The sequence below is a fragment of the Mustela nigripes genome, chromosome 5, assembly GCF_022355385.1.
Source record: "Mustela nigripes isolate SB6536 chromosome 5, MUSNIG.SB6536, whole genome shotgun sequence".
NCBI lineage: Eukaryota > Metazoa > Chordata > Mammalia > Carnivora > Mustelidae > Mustela > Mustela nigripes.
In genome coordinates, this window is record NC_081561.1 from 63,550,685 (window position 1) to 63,577,268 (window position 26,584).

General features: G+C 48.1%; 1 protein-coding gene across 3 annotated transcripts in view; it reads right to left on the bottom strand.

Annotated features, from left to right (window-relative positions):
* The window catches only part of DAAM2 (dishevelled associated activator of morphogenesis 2), a 115,090-nt gene that overhangs the window by 72,563 nt on the left and 15,943 nt on the right, over window positions 1-26,584 (bottom strand). The window contains exon 1 of one of the 3 annotated variants that reach the window (XM_059400534.1): window positions 4,087-4,208. The exons of the other annotated variants lie outside the window; for them this stretch is intronic. The gene's annotated coding sequence lies outside the window, so the exon portion shown is untranslated. Of the gene's footprint in view, window positions 1-4,086; window positions 4,209-26,584 lie in introns of those variants that run through there. 3 annotated transcript variants of the gene reach the window in all.

Genomic DNA, 26,584 nt, shown 5'->3' on the forward strand with positions numbered 1-26,584 from the left:
TAAGGGTGAGTAATGGCAAGAGACAGATCTGCTTTCTCCAAATATGCAGACTTACGGGTTTTCAGCCAGTTTGGAGCCAGATCAGCTAAAGCAGAAGTTCTAGAATCTCCTGGGGGGCTTGTTTAAATGCAGTTCTCTGAGCAGCACCCCCAAGCAAGTCTGATTCAGAGGGAGGGCTGTGTAGCTGTGAGGAGAGAAGACAGGCTGATTTGGTCTCTCTCAGACAGATGGAGGTCACAACATCAGCCAGGCTCTGATAAAGCTGTCCAACAGGATTTGGGATGACCTTTCCTGACTCACCCAACCTCTCTGAGGCTCAGTTTCTTCATTTGTCAAACACACATCCCAGCAGTAATGACCTCATGTGTTTTTTAGGAGATGACAGGGGACACACAAAGCTCCCCAGGTGGTGTATGGCCCAGAATGGGGATAAACTATAGATGTTAATTATTATTTGTAGATATTGCTATGTAGGGGTGGCTTTGAAAAGACTGGAAGGAGGTTGGGGATGCAGGCAAAAATACCAAGAGGCAGAACACCAAGGAGAGAGTGAGCCAAGTCTAAGAGGATGCAGGAAGGGGAGCTAGAAACGGAGCATAAGCCAGGGCACAGAACTGGCAGAGGATGCAGGGTGGGGGCTGCAACGATCGGGCTGGGAGAGGGGCTGGATTCAGAGGCACCCAAAGTAGAACTTCCTCTCTCCAAGCTCACGATTTACTCCACCCCGCCACCCTCATCTCTCTGGGCCCTACACGACATGCCTCTGTCCAGGCTCATTTGTTAGAACTGCCCCCCCTCACTGCACCCCCACCCCTGCCCTAGGGACTCAAGGAATTTTAGCAATGTGTCCAGTTCTTGTGCTGGAGGGAAAGAAGCAAAATAAAAGGGGGGAAGCTCTCTCTCTAGGCCTGTGTCTTTGTAGGACTTCCCACAGCCCCCTAGTCCTCCTCTCCCCCAGGAGATAGCCGTCCTGAGTCAGCATCTGGTTAAAAGTATCCAAACCAACAGGGACCCTAGTGGCCTGCCTCCCTTCATCCAACCACGAAGCTGCCTCTGCCATGTCAGCCAACCCATGACCCTTTCCTCTCTCATAACTAGACTCAGCGCTCATCTTCCTGAACTTCATGGGATTACAAGAGTTTCTCCCTCTGTGTGTACACCTATTCCTTCCATCCATTCCATAAGTGTTCACCACACACCTACTCCATGACCAGGCACTATGCTGGGCAGTGGGGATTCCAACATGAAGAAGGTACAGTCCCTGCCCCACCCCCATGGGCTGAGGAAGGGAGCACTAGATCTGGAACTCACAGGAGAAAATGGGGGGCCTTGCCATGCTCTTCAAGTTCATGTTCTTGTTCTTCAATCTCCTCTTCTAATGTGAGAAGAGACCCCCCAGCCAGTGGTGGGGTGCCCCAAATTCCCCTCTTCTCTCTCTCTCACCCACACAAAACACACCAAAGAAAATACGCCCATCACAGACATGAATAACACACTTCATGGTTCCATGCTGCTCTCCATTCTGTGGATTTTAGAAATTTGTCTGAGCCTCAGTGTAGGTCTTCTTCAATACCTGCCCTGACCTCTCTATCTGGCAACTTAATTTTATTGACCTCTTGGATGTCCCAGCACTGGAGATACAGAGAAGAATAAGCTGTATTCCTGAACACCTAAAGATCCAAGTCTAGTGGGAGAGCCAGGCACTTAAACAGTCATAACACAATATGGGACACTCAAGCAAGACTTTGGGATGTGAGCAGAATAATACATCCCCTCTAATACCTCCCAGTTGTTGACAAGGAAGATACGAGGGGAGGCTTCCTGGAGGAGGCTATCAAGAGAAGAAGTAAGTCTGAAATTGAGCCTATGCGTTAGCTTAGTACCTGTCATTTCAGGCTGTCTTAATCACTTCCCACTGACTCTGCTCCCATCCCCTCCATCTCTGAAAGCCCAGGACACCGGGGTTTTGGAAAAACAAATCCATGTGCAAACGATGTGATTATGGGTGGATTTTCTCTCTCCTTTGATTTAGAGTTAACGTTATAATACCAAGAACTACTTATGTAATAAAAACTAAATTTATAGAAGAAGAAGCTATTTCCCCTGGCTATTTTTAGGTGGTTGCCCAGAAAACCCACCTAGATACCCACCTTGGCCTTTCACCTTCAGTGTAAATGAAGGCCAGTGTGGAGTTTTCAAATATGGCACCCCTATCCTCGCTAGCTGGGAGCAAGCAGTGCTTTAGCAGACTAGAGGGCTGGAAATCAGAGCTGTCCCAGGCTCTGCAAAGAAGGAACTCAACTGCAAGCCAAAGGCTTCTTTGACTCGGGAAGCAGAGTGGGAATGAGGTTGTCGCCCCAAATTCTGATCAAGCACAGGGATCCAAACAGGTAGCGAAAAATCATTGTTTGTGTCAAGACTGAAGAACAGAAAGATGTAAGTTTTTGTGTGTGCAGGAACAGGAGAGACTCAGAAGCTTGAATAGCCCTTGCTAACGTGAATCGAGATTTCCTCTCAAGCGAGAGGTTTGCCCTGATATTTACTCCTGGTTGGCTTGACCGAAGCCAATCCCCCTTTCTCTGGGGATTTTATCAATTATTCAAGGGGCAACATTTTATTTCACTGAGACTTGGCTGAAGAGCCTTGGCCTTGAAACTGCTTATTGAAAAGTAGCTAAGACCTCAGGGATCGGATGCAGTTGAGAATCTAGAATTTTACCTTCTAAATTTGGCTCTGCTGCTACTTAGCTATAAGACCCCAGGAAAGTTAACTTCTCAGAGTTTCACCTTTTTCATCTATTCAAAGAGAGTATGACAGGACATACCCGTGACATAGTCATGAGGAGTAACTGGCAACTCAGGAATAATACTGCTTGTCTGATCCACAGTATTTTACAAGGAAAATATTTAAAATATTTCCTAATATATTTTGTCCCTGGGAAATCCAGGTATTTCATTTTTTTCCCTTTCCTTTCTCTTGTACCCTTTTAATATCAGCCCTAAGCCAAGACCTTCTCTCCCCCAGGCAAAGAACACACGAAGAACCCCCAGAAAACAAAGGTCAGCAGAGTTGGAAATGGCTGCGGAGAGGTAATGCTCTTTTCTCTAGTCAGGAATTGAGAAGAAACCTTTCCAGGACTGGGAGGGAAATGAAGTCAATGGCCATGATTTCACTACTCCCTTCCCCAACAGGGGGGTGGGGAGAGGGACAACATTAGAAACGACCAGTGACTCAGAATCCCAGAACAGGGAAACGCCTTGGACAAGGCCAGCCTTTGGCGGGGCCCAGAGCAACATGGGAAGGTTCACAAGGACCAGGGGCTGCCCTCCGGCCCATCTAGAATGCCCGCATCTGTCTGTAGAAGAGCTAGACACTCAAGCCCTCCAGGGACAGGGGCGAGTCCCAGGAGAGCCAGGGTGCCTGAGGATGCCGAAACTTCAGCAGCAGGCCCCAGGTCTGCCTTCGAAAGCCCTAGGGACAAGACCAGACACGGCCCCTTCAGTGAATTCCAGCACAGGAGCTCCAGATGCAGACGGGACAGAGAACACATCTGTGGAGATCAACAGGGACCCTGAGGTCCCACGGGGAGACACCCTCCCAGGGCGTCTGAGTTGGGACCTCATTGAACCAGGAGCCAGTTTCACATCAGGACAGGCTAAAGTACCTTTATTAACTGAGCTAAGATTTTTACGGCAAGTGACCGATTACAGGAAATAATTGGTTTTCCCTGAATGTGGGAGTTGTATATATTTGAACTTCCCATTTCTGTAAGGTTTTGGCCAATATTAGCTGCTATCACCATCATCAGTAACAAAATAAGTTATTCTCAAATTGACACAGAGGGAGGGAAGGCCAGGGAAAGAGCAAAAACAGTCCTACTTGTGTCAGATCCAAGTCCTAGGAGGGCAGAGGGTGGCTGGTTGGAGGCAAGGGACAGCGAGGGGAGGAGAGGGGCAAGGTACCACCTTTGGGCCTTACGTCCCCTCTCCTGTTCTTAGTCTTTGTAAAGAAGTCAAACCCTACAGTTTCACCCAGGTTTACAGCTAAGGAATCTCTCCTCCCCTCTACCCTTTGCTCTATACTCACCTGGCCTGTGAGGTAGGGGCTACAGGAGTAACAGGGCTCCTCCTCTCTCACCAGGCCCCTGGCTGCAGTCACGGTCATGGTCACCAGCCAGAGCTGGAGAATCAGGTGGCCTGAGCACAGATCCCAGCACCGCTTCTCATCTGCTATCATCTCTGGCGAGTTCCCTGTGCCTTAGTGTCCCCCCTGAGAAAGAGAATCTCAGCCACATGCGTCATAAGATTACCGTCGGGGTTAACTAGCGCGCTTGATGACAAGGGAGTGTCTGGCCCCTGGCGAGCACTGTGCCAGCATCAACAATTGCACACGTTCTCAATGACTATTCCAAACAACCCCTCTGCCTCCCATTTTCCACATACACTTACGACTGTGTGAGATAACGTTACTTTTTTATTATCTCTCTCTCCTTGAGACATTTTTGTTCATCATCCACCATTCTATCCACAGGGCCTAGAATCACCGTCTAGCACATAGAAGGAATTCTTATGAAATTTTACTCACTTTTAACCTTCGGCAGATTATATAGAATGCCACATGCCTCAGTTTACTCATCTGGAAAATGGGGTTCAGTGCCCATATAGCCAAACTGATGTGAGGATTAAATGAGGCACCATTTGTGACTATGCCCACACCAGCCCTGGGTACATGACGGATGGGTGCTGGCCCATCTGGGAAGAAAGTCCTGCCCCTCATTGGGGCAGGGTCTGCAACGGTTAATTCCAGACTCATTTCCCCCAATATGAGGCAAGGCTGGCCAGCAGGACAACTGGCAGCCATCCAAGGAGAGGGCAAATGTCAGAAATGGGTGCCCGCAGGGCTGCCCTGGTCCTGATATGGGGTCTTGACCCAGGCAGCTGGAGTCTTTCCCCGCCCCCTGCTGCTGAGAGACACTGCCTGGGCCTGCAGCATTTGGGAGCCAAAGAAGGAGCTGAGCGGTGGGAACCTCCACCCGCCTGGGTCCCACGCCACATCCTGGCCTTGGGGGAGGTGGGCCCAAGGCTGGGACTCGCTTCCCAGCCATTCCCGGGTGGCCTGCTCTCCCGCCGGCCCAGCTGCGCCGACAGAACCCGAGGGCTGGAGGAGCAAGTCTGTCCCTCAGCACTGCCTGGTCCCCCCACACACGACAAGGCAGACCCAGACCTCAGCACAAGGTGGGGCTTGGAGTTTGGAGCGCAGGTCCATGAGCCCTGCAGCCCACCTGCCTGCCCAGCCTACGGGAGGGAGTGTGCTCAAACGCCAAGTCATGCAGGGGACACAGGGAAGAGATGGTTTCCAGCAGGGGTTTCCTGCTTTTCCCATTTCTCACAATTCCCCAGCTTCCCAGCCACTTCCCCTAGTATCAACTCTCTGACAACGGACCCAGGAAGAAATGAAAACAGGCACACAGGCTCAGCACGGATGGTGAAGAGGAGTAAATGAAACCCAGCGTGCATCCCATGAATTCATTCCTTCCACAGTCACATACAGAAATTCTACCCGGTGCCAGACGCGGTCCACTGGGGGATATGAGCTAGAATACAACAGAGCTGCTCATCAAAAGCACTGTTGGAGAGGAAGCAGGTCCGAGTGGTGAGCAGACAGGGGAGGGGTAGTGGGCAGGGTAGTGTACAGGGCGTGGTGGGAAACAGGGGAGGGGTCTCTAATAAAGCCTGCGGAAGGAGGCGGAACCAGGAATCCAGAAAGGGTGATAGCACAGTGGTCTGGCAGGCAGCATCTTGGGGGAGAATAAGAAGCTGACGAATGAAGAAACCACATCCCGCACCATGACATTGGCTTAGAATCTGCAGGGGACACTGTCTCCAGAATGATGGTGGCCTTAACGCCCATCCCCTCAGGTTTCAGGGATTTTCACTAGAAAAGAAGCCCTCCAAGAGACGCTTGGGTGGCTCAGTTGGTTAAGTGTCTGATTCTTGATTTCAGCTCATGTCATGATCTCAGGGTCAAGGGATAGAGACCCACCTCAGACTCAGCACTCAGTCTCTCTCTCTCTCTCTCTCTCTCTCTCTCTGCTTCTCCCCACACATGCTCTCCCAAATAAATAAATAAATAAATAAATAAATAAATAAATAAAATTTTGCAGCCGCTCTGGAAAACAGTATGGAATTTCCTCAAAAAGTTAAAAATAGAACTACCTTATGACCCAGCAATAGCACTAGTAGGTATTTACCCCAATGATACAAACGTAGTGATCCAAAGGGCACATGCACCCCAATATTTATATTTACAGCAGCAATGTCCACAGTAGCCAAACTATGCAAAGAGCCCAGATGTCCATTGACAGATAAGTGGATAAAGAAGATGTGGTATGTAGATATACAATGGAGTATTACTCAGCCACCAAAAGAATGTACTCTTGCCATTTACAACAATGTGGATGGAACTAGAGGGTATTATGCTAAGTGCAATAAGTCAGTCAGAGAAAGACATAGATCACATGATTTTACTTATATGTGGAATTTAAGACAAAAAAAAAACAGATGAACGTAGAGAAAGGGAAGAAAAATTTTAAAAGATATAAACAGAGAGAGGCAAACTGTAAGAGACTCTTAACTCTAGGAAACAAAATGGTTGCTGGAAGGAAGAAGGCTGGGGGATGGGGTAAGTAGGCATTAAGGAGGGCACATGATGTAATGAGCACTGGGCAGTATATGTAACTGATGAATCACTGAATTCCACCCCTGAACCTAATAATACACCATATGTTAACAAAATTGAATTTAAATTAAAAAAAGAAAGGAAATAAACCCCCTGAGGCAGGGACAGGGTCAGATCAGTCTCCACCCTCCGAGCTTAGAATAGTGATGGACACGCACATGGGAGGCACTTGGCAAATGTGCCTGAACGTGTCACTTAGTAAATAAACTCCTTGAAGGTAAGGTCAGGACTGACCCAGAAGAGCCCTTGCACCCTTCTTATCTTACCAGGATTCACAAAAATTCTGTTTTGCAATTTCTTGCATGCTGCAACTCTCTAACTCATACAGATAAGATACCTTCTTAGCCTCCAACACAGGTGTCTTTCCAAGGCACCAGCAGTGGAGTCTGTCTCCCAAAGTGCCACCAGCTTCCCCATATAGTCACACTCCCTCCAAAAGCCCTGGCCACAACTATGAGAATCACATGCCAATGGGGACAGCAGGCAGCTGGTGCCAATGTCCACACCTGGGTCTCTACAGAAAAGCACGGTGTTGCCACCCACACCCAGCTGCGGGCACACTGCAGGCCTGTGCACACACTGGTCCCCAGCACCCCCACCATAGGAAGCCTACACAGAGGAAACACCAATTAGAGTGCTTGGTTTGGATACCAGCATGGAACTGGCCCCTGGGCCAACTGCCCAAACACCAGCCATTCTTATTTCTTAGCAGGAGATCGTGAAGACTACAGGTTCCCCTCATTCTTCACTCAGCCAATATTTAATGAGGACTTAATATGGGCTAGACCCTGTCACTGGGACTAGGAATGCACAGTTGGCCCTATCATAACCCCTGCATTCTGGAAGCCCCTAGTCTAGGGAAAGACAGGGAGAACTGTGGTTTTCATACTCTGTGCACATACTCTGTAGCATTTATGCTACATCCAGGGCAGGTCTTCAAGGCCACAGATGAAGGAGAACCTCACCTCCCTTAAACTGGTGGGGAGGGGAAGAGGAATTAGAGAAGCTATAGACATAATTGTGCTTGGAACTACATCTCGAAGGATGGCTAGGTATTCACCTCTGGAGGTACCAACCCTCCACACAGAAGGAAGGGGAAAGTTTAAATATAGGCTGTGAGAGATGGGCGCACAGATATGGTCCTGTGCTTGGTCATGAAGGGGAATACCCTCCTTGGATTCTGAAGCTAAGTTTGGGATTTTCCAAATTCCCCTTTGGTCCATTGAGAGAATCCATTTCCAGACCAAGGAGCTCAAGGGGAAGCACACAACACACAGAGACAAAAGCAGCTCAGCAGCTCTGGGACAATTCCCCACCCCATCAGGGTCAGGGCTGCCTCGACAGACCCCTACTCAGAGAGCTGAGATGTGAGGACCCCTGACCTCCAGAGCGACCAAATCCTATTCCACAAGCTCGGATGAAAAATCTGACCCTGGGGCAGACCACCATGAATGGCGACACTCTTGATGCCTGTGTGTGAATGAACTCAGTCCCAACTTTTCTCTGACATACCCTACAGGTGACTCCCACACAGCTGTTGGGAGGCACAGGATACTGACCATGGGGGTAGCTATCCTTACCAAGACCATTTTACAGGGAAGAACACAGGATTGAGAAGCAAGGCCACTTGCCTCAGGACAAACTCATGACAGACCAGGTCTAGAACCCCAACCCCAAATTCTCAGCACAGGACTCCCCTTTCCCACTAGGGGACAGTGGCAGGCATACCCTCCTTTGGTTCTTGGCTTCCCCTTAAGTGCTTTCTCCTGAAGGTAGTGTCCATAGTAGAAATAACAAATACAAAAGTCTAATTAAAAACAAAATAATACCTCTGAAATTCTCAGCCAAGATGCACTGGTGAACATTTCCCTAAATACTGTGAGTCCTGCAAGGGCCCAACTACATTCCCCCATCTCTTTGGATGGTGTTACCTAATATGCTGGAAGCAAACTCACAACTTCTGGTCTTTACCGCAAATTTTCCCTCTGAAGCCTGAAGAATACTTAGAAATGGTGTTTAAATGAGAGAAGGGGCTCCCAACAGTCCATCAGAAAGGTTCTGATCTGCCAGGTCAAAGATCTAGAAACTCTGAGTGTGCGTACAGAGATCACTACCTGCCTGCCATCAGCAGGATCTTTTCTAAGACGCAGTGAGAGGAATCAGCAGCAGCAGCAGCAGCAATAGCATCAAGCAAACAAACCTGCCTGGTATCCAGGGACCTGGGAATTTTAGGAGAATGAGGTGATATTTTGATTTTCCAGAAAAGAAGAGCCATCAGTCATGCCAAGCTATACAACTTGAGAATTCTGATGGAAATGCAAAAGGACAGAGAGAAAGAGATTTGAGACTCCCCCCAAGCCCCAAATGACTCTTCTCCAGCTTCTGAACACCACAGAGATGCTCAACTTTTGAAAGACTTGCTTTTCCAATAGGATCTTACCTGTTCACAGAATGTGTCCTGTCTTGGGAGTGATGAAGCAAGGACTTCCAGAAGGCAGGGATCCCAGAAACTCCCAAGGGCACAAGAGGAAGGCTCTCAAAAGCCAAAAAAATCTGTACCAAGTGTTGGTTCTTTGGACAAGTTACACCAGATCCCGAGATCTGGCCCTACTACTACTTCCTCCCTAGGCCATTCTTCCCACCCCTGACCACATACCCGACCTGCAGGCAGAAGCTGAACTACAACAGATATCTGATGGGGAAGGAAACCATGTTCACTGAGGTAGGCCTGGGATATGCCTTATCTCATAAGGACCCAACATGCCTACCTTTTAGGACACACATATAGTATGAGCCTCGCCCCCAGTTTCCCTTAGAAACTGGAGAACACTGAAGAGGTGAGCTAGCTGTTTCTACAGCAGTATGCTTACTCCCCCCACTGAGGAACACCACTCTTTAACGTCACGTTAAAGCAGCATCCCTGACCAGAACTTCCCCTTGGCAGGACAGCCACCTGGGCTCCACTTGAAGCCATGCCCAGGTTACCTCTCTCCACTGTCCCTCACTAGCCAGGCCTTCGGAATAACCAGGTTCTAGAGAACCTGCTTCTTCACTCTCTTGGATCTTCCTCTCCTATTCTCTCACCCAGCTGGCCTCCCTCCAAATTCCAACCACTCAGAAAATGCTCTGGAAGAGGAGGGAGGACCAGAGGTTCATGTCTGGGCCACACCTGGAGCTGGCTCCCCAGGACATGGCTTCCGTGGCACCTTCTCTCATGGAGAAAGCACCAGTAGGTTCCCTCTGGCTCACACATTCCCATCTTCCAGCCCATCCAGCCCGCAGAGGCTGGAGGCCTCTCCCGCAGGCTGATGTGAACGCTGTGTCCTGACTCTGCAAAACCATCTCTGTCAGGGATTTGGGGTTTGTTTTCTTAATTAACTGAAAATGTTAACACGGGAGCCCAGGCACTGGCAGGGGCCTGGCCTTCTGCGGCTGCTAGAGAAAATTCTTGCTTTGAAATCTGGATCTCTCAGGTCTCCCCTCATGCCCCTCGCAGGATGTCAAAACAAACGGGACACCTGATCATGGGGCACGGGGAGTGGGCAGGCTCAGGTTTCAGGCCAGTGACGGATTTAGCTACAGACAGCTTCACTGTCCTACTCACGAGATCTTGATTTCCCAAAATTGCTCAGCTCAACCCCGAAAAGCCACCTGCTGTGGCAGGGGATCTCTGGGGGAAGAGGAGAGGTCATGGGGTTTATGCCAAGGCAGTTTCCTGAATGCCTACTGCCCGGCAGGCCTGGTGTTGTTCTGGGGGAGATGGCCAAGTCCTACCAATTCCGGCCCTTGAAGAGATAAGCCAGGAACAAATTACTGAAGTGTAGCACATGGAGGGTCACTCCCCAGGCAAGCGCAAAGTGACAGGGTCACGGAGGAGGAACTCAGCGTGTTGGAGGGCTGAGGGGCAGAGGGTCATGGCAGGACACAAAAGAGAAACATCTGATCTGAATAAGGAGTCAACATCTCAGGAGTAGAGAGGCTGCATGAGTGGGAGGAAGAGGAAGAGGGCATTCCGGGTGGAGGGGACTGCAGGGGTGAAGGCTAGGTGTAAAGATAGAATGTGTTCGATAATGGGCAGGCAAGCAGTGTGGCTAGAGAGAGGGACTGCTGGGGGCTTTGGAAGGACTGTGGGAGATGCACCCGGAGATGAGGAACGGGGTGGGGGGCACATGTGAAGGGTCCAGTAGACCATGGGGAACTAGCAAATGTTTTTTAGCAGAAGCTATCTCCATCTGGGTCAGGGGAGGCCCAACATTGCCCACTGCCAGGGTCATGGGCACACCTGTTCATTTACATATCATCTGGCACTGCTTTGGTATAGGAGTCAAGTGATCACAGCAGAGACCGTGGGGCCCCCAAAGCCAAAATATTTGCTCTTGGGACCCTCACAGAAAATGTCTGATGGCTCCTAACACAGGAGATGGACAGGGAAGAGAGGTCTGGAGAGAAGACCAGATGAATGCCCAGGATCCAAGTGAGGGACAGTAACCAGAGAGTGAAGATACAGGGGGTCATGACTCAAAAGTAGGTGTGACCATGAGCTGCCTCATGGCCATACCCAAAATCTCAGCAGCAGAAGGAAGAAGAGATGGAAGAAGAAGTCCTAGATCTCTTGTCTCCACCTGCCTGGTGGGATATATGATCCCCCCAGGGGGCTCGTGACCCAGCCCTGTGTAAGAGCCAAGATAGCCAAGATACAGAGCCAGCATGGTGTGCCTACAAATCACAAGAATCCTGCTTCAGCCTTCTCACCTAACAGCTGGACCCTGGGAAAGTTCTGAAATTCTAGAAAGTTCCAAGAAGAACCCCCTGTGAGAGGAGACAACCCATTACTCCCAGGAGGCCCCACACTCACCCCTCCTCGCCTTAGCACACCTTGTTCCATCTGTCAAGGTTGAGAGAGGAACATCCTTGCACTGTAGGTCAGAGACACTGTCAGAAGTTGGGGTCCCCTAATTTGGGGTCTTTCATTTTTCCTGACTTGCATGCCCCTGAGTCTCTGTCCTGGGTCTACCTTGTTCCTGTAAGGATTGACACCTATCCACTGCTCTGTTGCAGCTGAGCCCGACTTACTCTGCCTCAAGGAGAGGGGTGACAGCTGACCCATCTCCCCCAGTCACCCTGACCACACCTCTCCCATCTTGCACTAGATCAATGGAGCCTTTCTTTATCTCTGGCACTTTGGGCTTCCCAAGCTCATGATGCAAAACTCAGCTTCAGAAACAAAGCCGTAAAAGTTAAACACTATCATTTTAGGAAACCGCTTGGTGCCAACTTGCACAGAAACATAAACTCAGGTCTCAAATCGCAGGCCAGTTGGAGGTTATGTGATAGCCATTCAGGCAATGCAGAATGAATGCATTCAGTTTTTAGGTGACTATTAAAATGAAAACAAAATGAAATATTTCTCAAGAAAAAGAAGTTGTTCAAACAGAGCTCTCAACGCACTCCTCTTAGGTGTCTCGGCACCCATCTGGAAGACTCTGCAGGTGTGGAGGACCCTGGATGCGCAGCTAGGTCTCCAGTCTTACACCCTTCCATGTCTTCAGTGCCCACCAGAAGAGTCAGCAAACAGAGACCATTAGCTCAACTCTGCTGAATCAAAGCATGAAAGAATGATTGAATGAAGATGTTTGCATCCTTGCTGACAATCTACCAGTCCTATGTCCTCAGGGAAGGCCCTGCACCTCTCTGAGCCACTGTTTCTTCACCGGTAAAAACCCCTCCAATTACAGGCACACCTGAGAGGTCTCACTGGTCGGGTCCCAGACCACTGCAACAAAGCAAACATCGCCATGCAGCAAGTCAAGCTGGTTCTGTGGCTTCCTGGTGCCTACAAGAGCTATGTTTGCCCTGTACTGTCGTCCATGATGAGTACAATACCATTATGTCCAAGAAAACTGTGTCCATACCTTAATTTAAAAATATTTTATTGCTAAAAACTGTCACTCAACCTCTGAGCTTTCAGCGAGTCTTAATCCTTGTTTGCAGGTCACCATAACAAATACAATAATAACTTTGAAGTATTGTGACAATTAAATGTGAATTCTTTTTAAATGTGACACGGAGACAGGGGGTGAGCAAATGCTTTTGGAGAAATGGGGCCAATAGATCTGCCCGCACAAGGCTGCCACAAACCTACAATTTGTAAAAGAACAAACAAAAAACAAACAAACAAAGAACCCCAAAGAAACAAAAATACAATGATCTGCCAAGTGTAATACTGTGAGATAGGCTTATATTCATGACTCAAAAAACTACTGAACGAACCAAATGACACGGCACTCATAACGCCCTCGGCACATTCACACCCCAGGAAAAATGGCAACTGTTATTGTTACTTTTCAAAGATGTCTTCAATCACACATTCAAAACCCCTTTCCTGACCCTCACACCCTCCTGACTCCATCATTCCATTTTTGTTTCCATAAACCCCCATCTACAGCTCAGCACAGGTTGGGGCACAGGAAAGAGCCGCTGGAGCAGAACTCAGCATGGGGCTTCGCTGATCCCGAATTCACGGTCTTGTGTAACCACAGGAGCAGAGCCTGTGACTCCCTCCTGTCTCCTCTGTGGGAGGCCACCCCTGTGCCCAGAGTCCAGCCTCCAGACTGCACCTGGCATTCAAGGCCAGGGAGCTCACCTGTACCCAGGCGGGGGCTGGCTGGCCATGGGGCTCTGCAGAGGTGGGGTTTGACCTCAGATCCATGCTGCCCACTGCACAGACCTCTCTCCCAGTTTCTTTCTCACACTGAGCACAGGGCATCCTGAACCTCCCCCCAGGATGGCGTTCCCAGGCTCCAGAACAACAGGCCTCCATTCTTCCTGGCCCTTGGCAGACTAGCCTTCTCCCACTACAGCACAGCCTTGCTGCTGCTCATGACAGCTGCCCCAGTCCAAAGGGCCAACACAGACTCTTTGGGGCCTGGAGAACAAGCCCAGAGCCTGGGGTGTCCCCTCAACCCCAGGAGGAAGAGGACTTGGCTTGAGTTCCCTGCTGAGACAAAATTCCCGGGTCATCACTTCACCCTCAGGCTGCAAGTGTCATTTGGCCTCGGGCATCTTTACAAACAGCCCCACACTTTGTTTTCTCCAAATGAGAGAGAAATCTGGCATCAGCTCTTCCCTGATCTTCACCATTTCTCCCTGTTCCCCACCCCCAGCCCCGCCAACCACCAAATTCCAGAGACTTCCAGATGTCAACCCTCAGCTCCCTGCCTCAAGGGTGACAAGCAGTGGGAGGAGGGGGCGGAGGCTATCCCCAATCCAAAACTCCCTACCCACGGGGAATCCCAACCCCACTTCTGTCTCCTCCTTCCCACATTTGCCCATCAGATTCCATCCAGCAACAATCACCAAACTCCAACCCAAATCTGTATTCCGCAGAATGGAGGAGGATGCAACGTGGGTTTCTTTCACTTACCAAGTTTATCCAGCTAGTTTCCAACTTTCTTTTTAGGGATCCTGAGCTCAGTCCTTAAGAATGATTCTTATATGTCCCAGAGCCAGGGCTGGGGGGTGGGAGGCAGGGGCCACTGTGGGGGCTGATGACAGGGAGTCCTTCCTCGGGCATGGATTCCTGGGAGATGTGCACTTGATTCAAAGCAGCCCCCCTTCTCCAGAGGGTCCAGCACTCAAATCCAGCCCAGGAGGGTCCCAGCTGTGGCCCAGCCAGGCACCCAGCAGGGGAGGCAGGGCCCCATAGTGTGTGGCTGCCTTTCTTAAAGGAACAGCCTGCCCAGAGATCCCGTGGGGAAAAGCAAGACAGGAAGGAGTAAGCAAGGATGAGCCAGCTTCCTCCAGAGAAAATCTGTGAAAAATCACCAGGATCCTGGCGCGGTGCTTGCCTAATCCTGGGAACTTGACAGGCTTGCCCCTCTCCTGATGTGGGGGACACTTCCATAGAAAGACCCTTTTGCAGCAGAAGGTTCCCCCATGTGGCACCTCCTTTAGGGCTGAACAGACCCACAGGACAGGACAATAACCAGTAACAAATATTGATCACTTACTATGTGCAAGACAGTTTCTTAAGTGTTTTGCCCAAACTCTGGTCTCCAAATTTGAGGATGTAGATGTCGTTATTGTTTAGAATGTTAGGATTGTTCCCATTTTACAGATGAAGAAACTGTAGAGAGACTAAGTTGCTGAGGTCTCACAGGTAATGAATGGAAACATTAGGACCTGAACAGAAGTTCTCCTAGTGTTCCACCACTGAACTTTCTCTAGAAGGATTATGGGAGCATCATGATAATGATCAATTTCAGGTGGACCACTTGCCAGAGTCAGGTTCATGCAGTGGAAAAAGAAACAAGGTGTCTGCCCTGTAAATGCTCGCTGGAAGGAATTACCCAAATAGTAACACCAGACTTGTCTGGAGGGCGGCATCACTGTGCTTTTTGTTTTTTTGTAGATTTCTTTATTTTTCACACTTCCCTTTTATAAAGAGCAAAAAAATAATAAAGATCCCACTTCCTACCTCCTGCTCAAATATTTCAAATGACCAAGACTAGAGCAGGACCACTTGAGTGCTCCCCATGGATTCTAGGAGGAAGGAAAGCAGCGAAATAAACAGGTTGGTGCAGCAATGCTGAGAGTAAATCTACTTCTTATAAATCAGTTTTGCCCATTATAAATCCATAGGCTGTTTTTGTTTTTTTTTTATCAATTTAAAGCCATCGCTTCTTCCTTCAGCCAAAACTAAAATAACAAAGTGTTTTCAAACTAGGTAATTTCCAAACTCGCTTAAGAACCAATGCCTCATACTTTATTCCAAAACTTTCCTAATTTGATCACCACCCTCCCGGGAAGCTCCCCCTCACTTTGTTCCCCCCACCCCCACCCATCAGCCAAGCCAGTCTTCCAGGGCTTTCTCTGTGCCTGCCCAGAACTCTGACACTTGCTCAGGCAATGCCTTCTGCCTGGCACTTCCTTTTCTTCCCATAAAGTCCTTGACATCCTTTAAGACCCAGCTTACTTGTCACTGCTCCCATGGAGCCTGCCACCCCCACAAGCAAAATTAATTGGCTCATTCTCTGAGCTCCCACAGGCATGGCTCATCTGGAACATGCTATTAGAGCTGGCACCATACTGAATTCTAATTAAGTTAGTGTCTTTGCTCACTTCTCTATCCCTAGCACCTAGCGTCAAAATAGCCATGGAATAAGGCAATACATGATAGTAATAATAATAATATTATCTGAAGAGCACTTATAGATTTCCATGTACTTTCTCCAACATTATCTCATTCGAGCTTCGAAGCAGTTCATTGGGATGGAAAGGAAGGAAGCGAGTAGTACCTGGGGTCCTTGGAACTCTACCTTTTGCAGGTTAGGTTTGCCCAGATGGCCCTGAAGGGCTGGCCTGGTTCCTCAACCTCCCTTTCAGCTAAGCCAGACCATTGCCATCTCTGGTACTCCATCCCAACATCTCCTTGCCCCAGGCTCCCCCATCAGCCAGGCAGGGGGATACCAGATGGCCAGTGGGCCTGGAGATGATGCTTCCCAGGTGGTGAGTAGCACTCATGTTCTCTAGGCAAGTGAACATAGCAAGACTAGGACACTAATGAGGCCATAGCTTCTAGTGAGAACCCAGAATGATCTTGTTACTTTTATGGAATAAAACTCTGTCATGAAGACCTGGCTGTACCCAAGCAGACAGCCAGTCCACAAACTGGCTTTGGGGTCACAGGGAGAGGGTGAGAACCGAAGGTGCACAGAGTATTAGAGCCAGAAAGCAACTCAGAGACCCCATTGTCCAACGCCCGCCCCCCCCCTCCCCGCCCCACCAGACAGCCAGGAAAATCAAGCACACACTGGGAAGGGACTTGTCAGAGGCAGAGAGGGAGTTGGTGCCAAATGGAGGGCTGGCCCTTGAGCCCTTTTGGGTCCAACCAAGGAAAACACAACTGGTACTAAAAGGAAGCCACAAAAGTCAAACTATTTGGCAGGACATTCTTCAAGAACACAACATACAAATGGTATTTGAATGCAATACCACACACAGAAAACACTTAATGACGGAAAAACAGAGGAAAGTGATTGGTAACAATCTTAAATTTTAGTACCCCTGAAGGCCAGGCCATGTCTTAACCCACCCATCTCCTTATGCTCATCTCCTATGAGCAAAGGGGGCATGTGGGTCAAAGTCCAAAACTATTTCTGGGTTGAATTCAGCAGAATGCATTGAAGTGAGGATACTGTGAAGTGATAACAGTATTTACAGTTGTGATAGTTATTGGTACTTAGTGAAATATCACTGGTCCCCACCCCTCACTCCAGGCATGAAATAGATTGTACTTCCTGGCCACTTGTATTTGAGTACAGCCACATGTCTAGTTCTGGTCCATGAGCTGTGAGTAGAAGCTGAGTGTTGTGATGGTTAATCGTATGTATCAACTTGGTTAGGCCAAGGTACCAGATACTTGGTCAATGTTGATTTCACCATGAAGGTATTTTTTTAGATAAGAGAGACACTGAGGTCAGTAGACATTGGGTAAAGCAGATTACCATCCATAATGTGGTGGGTCGCATCTAATCACTTGAAGGTCTTATTGAAAAGACTACCATCCAAGAAAGAGGGAATTCTGCCTTCAGACTGACTTTGAACAGAAGCTGCAACATGTACTCTTCCCTGGGTCTCCAGCCCGCATGGCTGCTCTGCAGATTTAAGATGTGCTGGCCCCCACAATCAAGTGAGCCAATTCCTTAAAATAAATCTAGATAGATAGGTAAGATGGATAGGTAAGGTGGACAGACAGATACATGGATGGATGGATATAGAGATATATATACATCCTTTTGGTTCTGTTTCTCTGGAGAACCCTGACTAATACCGTTGGTCATTAATTAGTGGGCTAGAATGTAGAATCAGCAGGACACAATCCCCTTTCTCATTGGCGCAACAATCAACAACATTTAAGAGGGGCCAGTTTTGCCAGCCTGGGTTCCTGAGTGATTATGATATGTAGAAGTCTGTGCTGACCCACCACACACAATAGCACAAGTAGGAAATAAACCTCTCGTTTTAAGTCACTGAAATTTGGGGACTGTGTGTTAGCACAGCATAATTCAACTTATATTGACAAAAGCACTGGCTGTTTGTCTTAGATTTGAGGTGCTGGAGTGTGAGGAAAGACATCTAAAAAAGTAAAGGAATCATAAAAGGTTTTGATCCTGGCTGGCCACCGAGTCCCAGATACATGGCTCCTCCCCAGCTACACAGCTTCCCTCACAGTCTATGTTGGGATCCTGGGACATCTTAACACACAATCCAAACACAGTTGTGTAAATGTATCAAAGGTACAATCTCACTGGTGAAAGAAACTTCCCTAGAAAATGTTCAGAGTTCTGCTGAGGAATCTGACCCTGGGCCTGGAATGGGAAATTCTCCAAAGAACAAAAGTTTCCACTACGGCAACAAGAATGTTAAACATGATTAAAAAAAAAAAAAATCTTTTCTCAGTAAGAAAAATGAGACCATGGGTATTTATAAGCCAAAATCCAAAGGCCATTCCCTGGTTCCTACGAGGTTTCCTGCTGTATAGGGAGAGTCAAGCACATGAGAGAAGGTATTAGAAGGGAGCGGGATGTCCTTGGCTTGAAGGCAGGTGGGCTAAGTGTGGGACCTTTGAGGAAAGCTATCACAGAGTAACTGGTGATTCTCCTTAGGGGAACCCAGAGGCTCCTGGGACTCTGTATCTTCCTTCTCAATGGATAAGCCCAGTCTCCTAACCTTAAATATGCTACAGAGATGAACTCTGGGATACCATAACATATAATAGTCCTGGGGTGCCTGGGAGGCTCAGTCAGTTAAACTTCTGACTCGATTTCAGCTCAGGTCATGATCTCAGGGTCCTGGATTGGAGGCCTGCACTGGGCTCCCTATTCAGTGGGGAGTCCACTTCTCCCCTCTCTCTCTCCCTCTGCCCCAACCTTGTCTCTCTCTCAAATTAATTAATTAATTAAAAAAAGATATAACAGACCTAAACTATTATAGGAAGAATTAAGCTTAGGCTAGTGACTCAACAGGGATAGTTCCCAGAGACATTTGGTGATGTTGGGAGACCTTTTCGGCAATCAGGACTGAGCAATACTACTGGCATCCAATGGGTAGAGGCCAGCAATGCTGCTAAACATCTTATGACACACAGGACAGGCCCTCACCCCCAACAAAGAATTATTCTGGCTAGTATGAAGGTTGAGGAAACACTAAGTCCCTAGTTATGAGGGGGTGAAGATTTATTTTCTTATTTTTTAAAAAGATTTTACTTATTTATTTGAGAGAGAAAGAGAGCAAGAGAGAGCACAAGCGGGGTTTGGGACGTGAGGAGAGGGAGAAGCAGACTCCCCGCTGAGCAGGGAGCCCAATGCAGGGCTCAATCCCAAGACCCTGAGATCATGACCTGAGCTAAGGGCAGATATTTAAGGACTGAGCCACCCAGGTGCCCCATAGGGTATAAAGGTTTAGAACAAAGAGCAGGAATAAATGCTCTGGAGTGAAATGCTCCAGTGGGGGCCAGGTTAAAAAGATCCATATTTATGTCTATGTACATATTCATATCTACATAAATATTCAACTCCATATATAGATACACATAAACGGACTGTACCACTGAAGCTTTCTGAGAGGTAGCACAGTTCCCATTGGTAGGGAAATAAATTGCATTGCTCCCTCGCCTCTCTGATGAGGGAGGAAGCCACCTTGCGACTCAGAGTAGCAGGTCCATTGTTTAGAAGCTGTCCTGAGATCTGCAAAGTGAGGTGAGAAGCAAAGGATCAGCGCAGGGCTGGGGAATAAAGCCAGCATCACAAATAGAGCGGGTAAGTTGTGGTGAGCACAGACAGGGAGGACAGAAGCAAGGCCAAGCGACAGGACCTCTGGCCAAGCAATCAACCTCTTTTAGAACAAGGTTGTCCAACATCCAATTTCAAATTGTTTGGGCTGCTGTGATGTGAACACCATTGATCTAGGGAACATGTTCTTCAGGCCTACTGTGGGTTAGGCAGTATGTGAGTAAGTGGTGTGCAGTCTCACTGGAGGCTCACAGCTGTCCCGTAGGAGTAACAAGTCTCCAGTGGGAGAATTTAAGCCACTCACTGAGGGACACACAGTGAGCTATCTGTAGAGACAAAACTCAGATGTACATGTTCTAGCTCCAGAACATGTTCTACACTTCTGGGTTGCCCTGCTTGTAACCAGCAATAATTAATACTCATAACTAATTAGATGGAAATAGGAAGTCAGAGCAGGAGGTAACAGGAAATGTGTAAGCCATGAGCCCTTACTTTAGAATCCTAGACCAGAGGTTCCCAGACTTGAGTGTGACCAGTCTCGATACAACACCAACAGCTAAGCTGTGCCCCCCAGAGTTTGATTTAGCAGGTCTGGGGGGTGGGCAAGGATTTGCACCCCTAATAATGCGTGATGCTAATTAATTCTGCTGGTCTAAGGGCCCCTCCTTGAGAACCGCTGCTCCTTCCGAAGGATGTGGGTATTCCTCTTCTTGTGAGGGCTGGATTTAGTTAATCTATGCTGAATCTCGAAGACAGTGCAACATCTGGTCAGAAGATCAACTACAAAGTGGCTATGAATTGGAGAAGGCTAATAATGAAGAGAAGGGAGGGCAAGGAAGAGTGTCAAGTAGAATTCAACTTGGAAGGCTTCCGGGAGGAAGAGTCACGGGGCAAGAAGAGACACTAGCATTACTCATTTGATACACACTCCAGATAGCAGGTTCAAACCTGCAAGGTCCGTTTTAGAGGAACTCAATTAATACCAACTAGCTACCTCCCCTCCAACTCCTGGGAGGGTACCCCCTTGTTCTTTGGTGAGTCCATCCAGGAAATCTAAGCAGCAAAGTGTACTGGCAGACAAACTCTTTCACAGAATGGGAAGCTGCGCAGGACAGCAGTTAGAAGAATGATGAACAAGTTCAGATTTCAGCTCTACTGCTGTGTCATACAGACCCCCCCTCAAAGTTCTTAACTATAAATAAGCCTTAGTTTCCAAATCTGTAAAATGGAGGAACTCAACCTAAAATTCAGAGTTACAGAAAACAATTGTATGTGACACACTCGTGACCGTGCCCGTTCTACACCAAGTCCCAATAATGGCATTAGAGCTCTGTCTGTGGCCAGGGAACCAGCCACAGTCAAAGGAAGACTTGCTCTGGGCTGCTCACTGCTCTTGCGGGAGCTGAGAGGTTAAATTTTGGATCTCCCTCACTGTCTGCAATTGAAAAGATCTCCCATCTCAGTGGACTGCCCTCCAATGTTTTAGGACCTTTCCCTCCTTCTGAGCTTGTTCTTTATCAAACCATGTATAATGACCCCTTTCCACACCTCACTCAACACTTCTCTCATTTATAAAGTTAGTAACACTAAGGAAAGGGGATGAAATCAAAATACAAAACTCTCTAACATCTGCACATACAATAGGGACTCAACTTTGCTTTGAAATGCCTGCAGAGAGAAAAGACTAGCTTGTGAATTACCAAATGTTAACTCAACCAGGAAGGCAAGTTCCCCAAGTGTGGTTTGTGAGCAGGTGGGAAACTGGGGGGGGGGGGGGGGGGGAGGGGGGGGGGGGGGGGGTGTGAGCATGGGTAGAAGGGCAGAAAGTTCCAGGAACCTCTCAGTCATCCAGTGGTGGACATAGAGACTAATTTAATTTCTTTTTCCCGCTTCTACACATTTTCTGTAATGAACCTGCCTTTCTTTTACAATCAAAGAGGGAAAGTTATTTCAGTTTTTTTTTTAATCTTCCTATCCTTCCAAAGCTTTTCTTAATTATAACCCACTCCACAGCCACCTCGTCCACATTGCTCACGTGCTGCCTCCTGGCTTTTGTCCTCTAGCATGAGTTTGCACTAGTAGTCATGAGAAGGTTCCTTCTCCATGTTCTTGAGCAGATTTCCCGTGCATTGGCCTGAGATTCACTGGTAAGTGGAATGGCCCCCAAGTGGGAGGAGAGGTTTCCTCCTGTGGAAGAGCGGCAGGCCCACCACCTGCCATTCCCTGTCCTGGCACCCACTCCCAGCCCTAACAAGCTCGTTAGATGCTTCTTTGTGAAGCAAGTAATACATGCCAAGAGGAACAACAAAGGAGACCTGCGGGTGAGAACTGTGCACATGCGCACACACACACACACACACATCCTCCTCACACACATGCGTGCACACACACTCACACACCCCAATCTGCCCCTGCCTTCCTTCTGTATCTGGAGGAAAATGTCATCCGGTTAGTGCCCTCAGACGAACCAGGAAGGCAAATCCCCCAGATGTGGTTTGTGAGGGGGTTGGGCAGCTGGGAGTGGGTGTCAGAGCCAATCCGCTGCTATCTGGCTCTGAAATTCACACTTATTTTCCCGTACTGGACTAGGATCCCGTTTCTCAATGTGAGGAGTCTTGCTCTCTCTTGGTGACACACACTTTCCCCAAGAATGCTGGACTTCTCAATGAAGAATTCTTGTATATTTGGATTCTTGGAATCTGGACAAAGACTAATGAATTGCTGGCTCTACTCTAGATTTGGAAACCCTCTAGAACTCACAGGCAGGAGGGAAAATGGGAGGCAGGGAGAGAGGCTGTGGGTGTGTTTGCTGTAGAGAGGAGTTGGCAGGACTGAGATGCAGGATCCCAGTGTCCGAGGGGCAGCCACTCCAAAAACTACCCACTGACTCCCAAGTTAAAAGTCACCTTCTGCTCTGGGACTAGAAGGCTGATGGAGGCAGGCTGGGGTGTGGGCAACACTGAATGTTTATTGGGGCTCCAGAGTTATAATAGGTTGGAAGTCAGCTTGTTGGTGGTTTTGTTCTCACAAAGGGAGGAGGTTGTGACCTATCAGGGTTCAGTACAGAGAGCATGGGTCTTGGAGCCAGGCATACCTTACCTGGAATGCCCTCTGTGCCTCTAACTAAGCCACGTGACTTCAGGCAAGGTACCTGCATGCTTGGAACCTTGGTTTTCTCTTCTGTAAAATGGGATAACAGCTCCTTTGCAGGTCTACCATGAGACAGGGATGTGCTGAAGGGTGCCAAGTGCCGAGCCCCATGCCTGGCACATAGTAGTCCTTCAAGATGGTAGGTATTGTTTAGTGAGTTTGAAGAGTAAAATGTTCATAAAGCTCTCTGTGTAGTGGGCCGGCTGTGGAAGGTCTGACAGCCCTGGGGATGACCACGCAGTAAGAAGGTGTAGCTCTCTAGAATAATGGCAGATAAGTTTAAGCTCCTTCCTTCACACATTCCTCAGGAGCCTTCACAGGTTTTGGAGGGTTTGGGCCATGCCACCCAACCTGACACCCCACCTGTAGAGGGTCTGCTTGAATCCAAAACGTGAATGTGTGCATTCCAGATCACTAGAATGACATGGTAGAGGGTCCACAGGGGTCCTGGGGCAGGAAGCATACTGGCCTCTCAACAAAGATCAAGCAAACCACACAATCCTTGCTGTCTAGAGACCTCCGTGAGTTCCTAAGACATCCTGAAGAACACAGCAGCCGAGTTCCTGCTACCCCCCCCCATCTCCCCATGAGCCCCCTGCCAAGAGCTCCAGTAACCTGGGCAAACAGACCAGGCCCCCAGGGTGTTCTCAGTCTAACTGAGAAGGCAAAACACAGACATAAAAGACTTAAGAATACAAAAAAACAAGGGGGAAAGAAAATAATTTTCTTTCAAAGGAGCTCATATATGCAGAGGGATCATGAGGTGATCTAAGGAATCCACATTCCACAGGGTTAATCCTGGGAGACTTTCTAGACAGAGTGGTGATGGGCAGGCCTGCCACTTAGTGCCACCACAAGTTCTCTCCCACAGTCAGACCCTGTGGCCTGACTGACGGAGAACAAGCACTTTTGCCTGAAATAGTAAATTTACATAACCTCGCCATCGTAGCGATGCTCAGTGCAGCTCTAGTTACAACAACAAGGGTTGAAGAACTGGAGAGTTTGCAATGGCAAAGGCAGAGGGGGAAAACAAAACAAAATCCACATGAGGTTTTAATTTTCTTTAGCCACGTGAGAATGGCCCCATAGATCCAGCTATAAATACCCAACTGCCATTGCCACAAGATGGAAAATCTCACACACACACACACACATACATGCACACACAAATCCCTTCAAACATTTTGTGCAAATTAATATTTCTGTCTTGAGAAGATGCAGTCCTAGACTCCCCTTGCTCAGTGTCTTGCCCTAAGAGTTATCTTGTGTCTTGCACTCCCCAAATATATCTGGGCACTATTAATATGTAGTCCAAGGCAGGACTTGGAAGGAAGTTATCTCTAAAGCCATCTCCAGAGCCAAACATGAAGCCGTCCCCACAACACACAGGCCAAATCAGAGCACAGCAGTGGCTACCATCAGGACTGACAGAAACGGTTTTAGATGGAACCCCTTAGAAGGAAACAAAGAGCACCCTGCTGGACCCTGGACACCTTGTGTTAGGGTCCCAGAATCAGAGTCTGAGACAGAGATTTGTATATATATATGTCATGTATGGAAACTGTTCTCTTGGGAGAGACCAGGAAGGGAATGAGGAAAAGAGAAGAGGGCAGAGGAATGATCCATCAAGGATATGGTTTTGGGGGAGATCTAGCTTTAGTTCTGCCCTGTGGGGAGCCATGGAGGAGAACTGCCCTGCCACATGGCATCCTACCTTGGGCCAAGGGAGTGGAGCTCTTGTTCCTTTCTCCTTGCTAGTCATTAGCCACAGAATTCGGGGGAATGGCTGGGCAAGCATGGTGCAGCTCCAGACACCTCTGCACAAGGTGGTTCAAGAAGCCAAGGTCAATCCGTACAGGTGCAAGCCATTAGCTGGAGAACCCACAGCAGCTGGGGACTCTCACAAGCTACCTACAGCAACTTCTGTATAGGGTGTGTGAGCCCAAGGGCCTTGTTGCTTAGAATTTGTATTTTCTATTGATTACAAAGGCTTATTGGTTTGTTTGGTTTTGTTTTCTTTTGCATGCAATGCTTTTGGAATTATCCTGCTGAAGAGAGAAGCAGAAGTATGACCAACACAGTGCACAGTGCAAACTGCCCCCGTAATATCTCTTCTTGCCTTCTCCCGTATTCATAGGTCCCAGCTTCTGTGTGAGGCAGCAGCACGCCCAACTGAAAATTATTCTATTTCCCCCAAGACTCCATTGCAGTCTGAGGTTACTACTTACAGTTTGGGCCAGTTTCTAGAGGGACCTTTCAGAAAATCTTGTTAAAGAGAGCAGAATTAGCTGGCATACACTTCTTGTACTTTCTTTTCTGCCTGGAATGCAGATGTGAAGCAAGAGGTGATGCAGCCATCTTGGAATCATGAGGCAGTGAGCACAGGGACAAAAGTCTTTTCTAAAGAAGGCTGATGTAGAAAAACAAAGGGAGCTTCGGTCCGTGACAGCACTGTGGTGCCACTCTGCCGACTCTGGACTATGTCCGCTGGACTCATGTAAGAAACATAATGACCTCTTGTTGACAAGTCAGCTTTCCATACCATGTAGCTGAATACAAATTCTAATGGATACATGAGCACTAGTTTTGTGGGGCATCCTATGGAAAAAGGCTTCTTAAGATAAATAAATTGAGAGAACGCTAGTTGGAACAATGTGGAACCTATTGTTTGTTACCATGCTTTTCTAAGTGCATGGCTCTGTGCTGGTGAGGGTGAAGGAGAAGAAAGAGTGCTGCATGCATTATTTAATTCCAGAACTTTTCTTCCCAGGACCATTGTGAGAATCTGGTGTTTTATCAAACGGGACTTGGGAAATGCTAGTCTAGATGACCTCTTAGGACTTCCTTTCTTTTGAACATTTCATGATTCCCCACCTGGGGGGAACTGAGCAGATGGCCAGACCCACAGTGGCCTTAGCGTCTACCCCTCCATGGACATGTGTGTGCACCAAAGAATTAAGTCCTATGAAGATGGTTGGAAATGTGCTATGAGCTAGATGAATTAAAAGACTCAAGGAAAGACCAAGTCTTTTGGAATTTTGGAGGAATTTTTCCTCTTCCCAAGCAGGGATAGGCACTTGCCCCCAGAGATAATTATCATCATAATAAATGACATTGATACAGCCAACATTTATTGAGCATTCATTATGCACAAGGCACTGTACCTCACACGAATGCCCTCAAGCAATCCTCATAATTGTCTAATAAGAAAAAGAACTTCCACTTACCCACTTTGCAGATGGAAAACCTAAGGCTTATTGAGATGTCACACAGTTATCCAGGGTCACTCAATGACCACCTGACAGAACAGGGACCCTCTGCCCCCATAGCCCACAACTTCAATGGTGTCAATTCTCTGCCAAGCAGCCATTGTGTTTGTATATTGTGAACTTTCACTTGAAGTACTGTTTGCTGGTGTCCCTAGGAATTGGGTGAGGACACTCTGACTCATAGACTGGACTGGGAATTGTCAAAGGCAGGTCCCCTACCCCCATGAGTTCAGATATGTTATTTTCTCCTTTCCCTGTACTTTGCCACAATATTTAGAGACTATGTCTCCACCATGCAATGCCACTCAGTCAAGGCTGCCTCTCCGACATTTATCACAGACTTCACAGGAGCTAAGGTGTGCTCAAGGGAGCCTTCAGATAAAGGTGATGAGTAGTGCAGGTGGAGATGGACCCAGGAGGCAAATGCTGGAATGGTTAGCTCCAGCTAAGCTCATTCTCAGCATCACATGCTTATCAGGGCACTTGAGACCAGCATCATGTGTGTCACATGTACTGGGCTCGGACCAGGTCTCAAAGTCTTCAGCCTGCTACATGAACCCACTGGCTCAATCAGTTCAAGGTAGACACATGCTCCATTCTCTGGTCTGTAAAGTATTTAGAACATGACAAATAGCC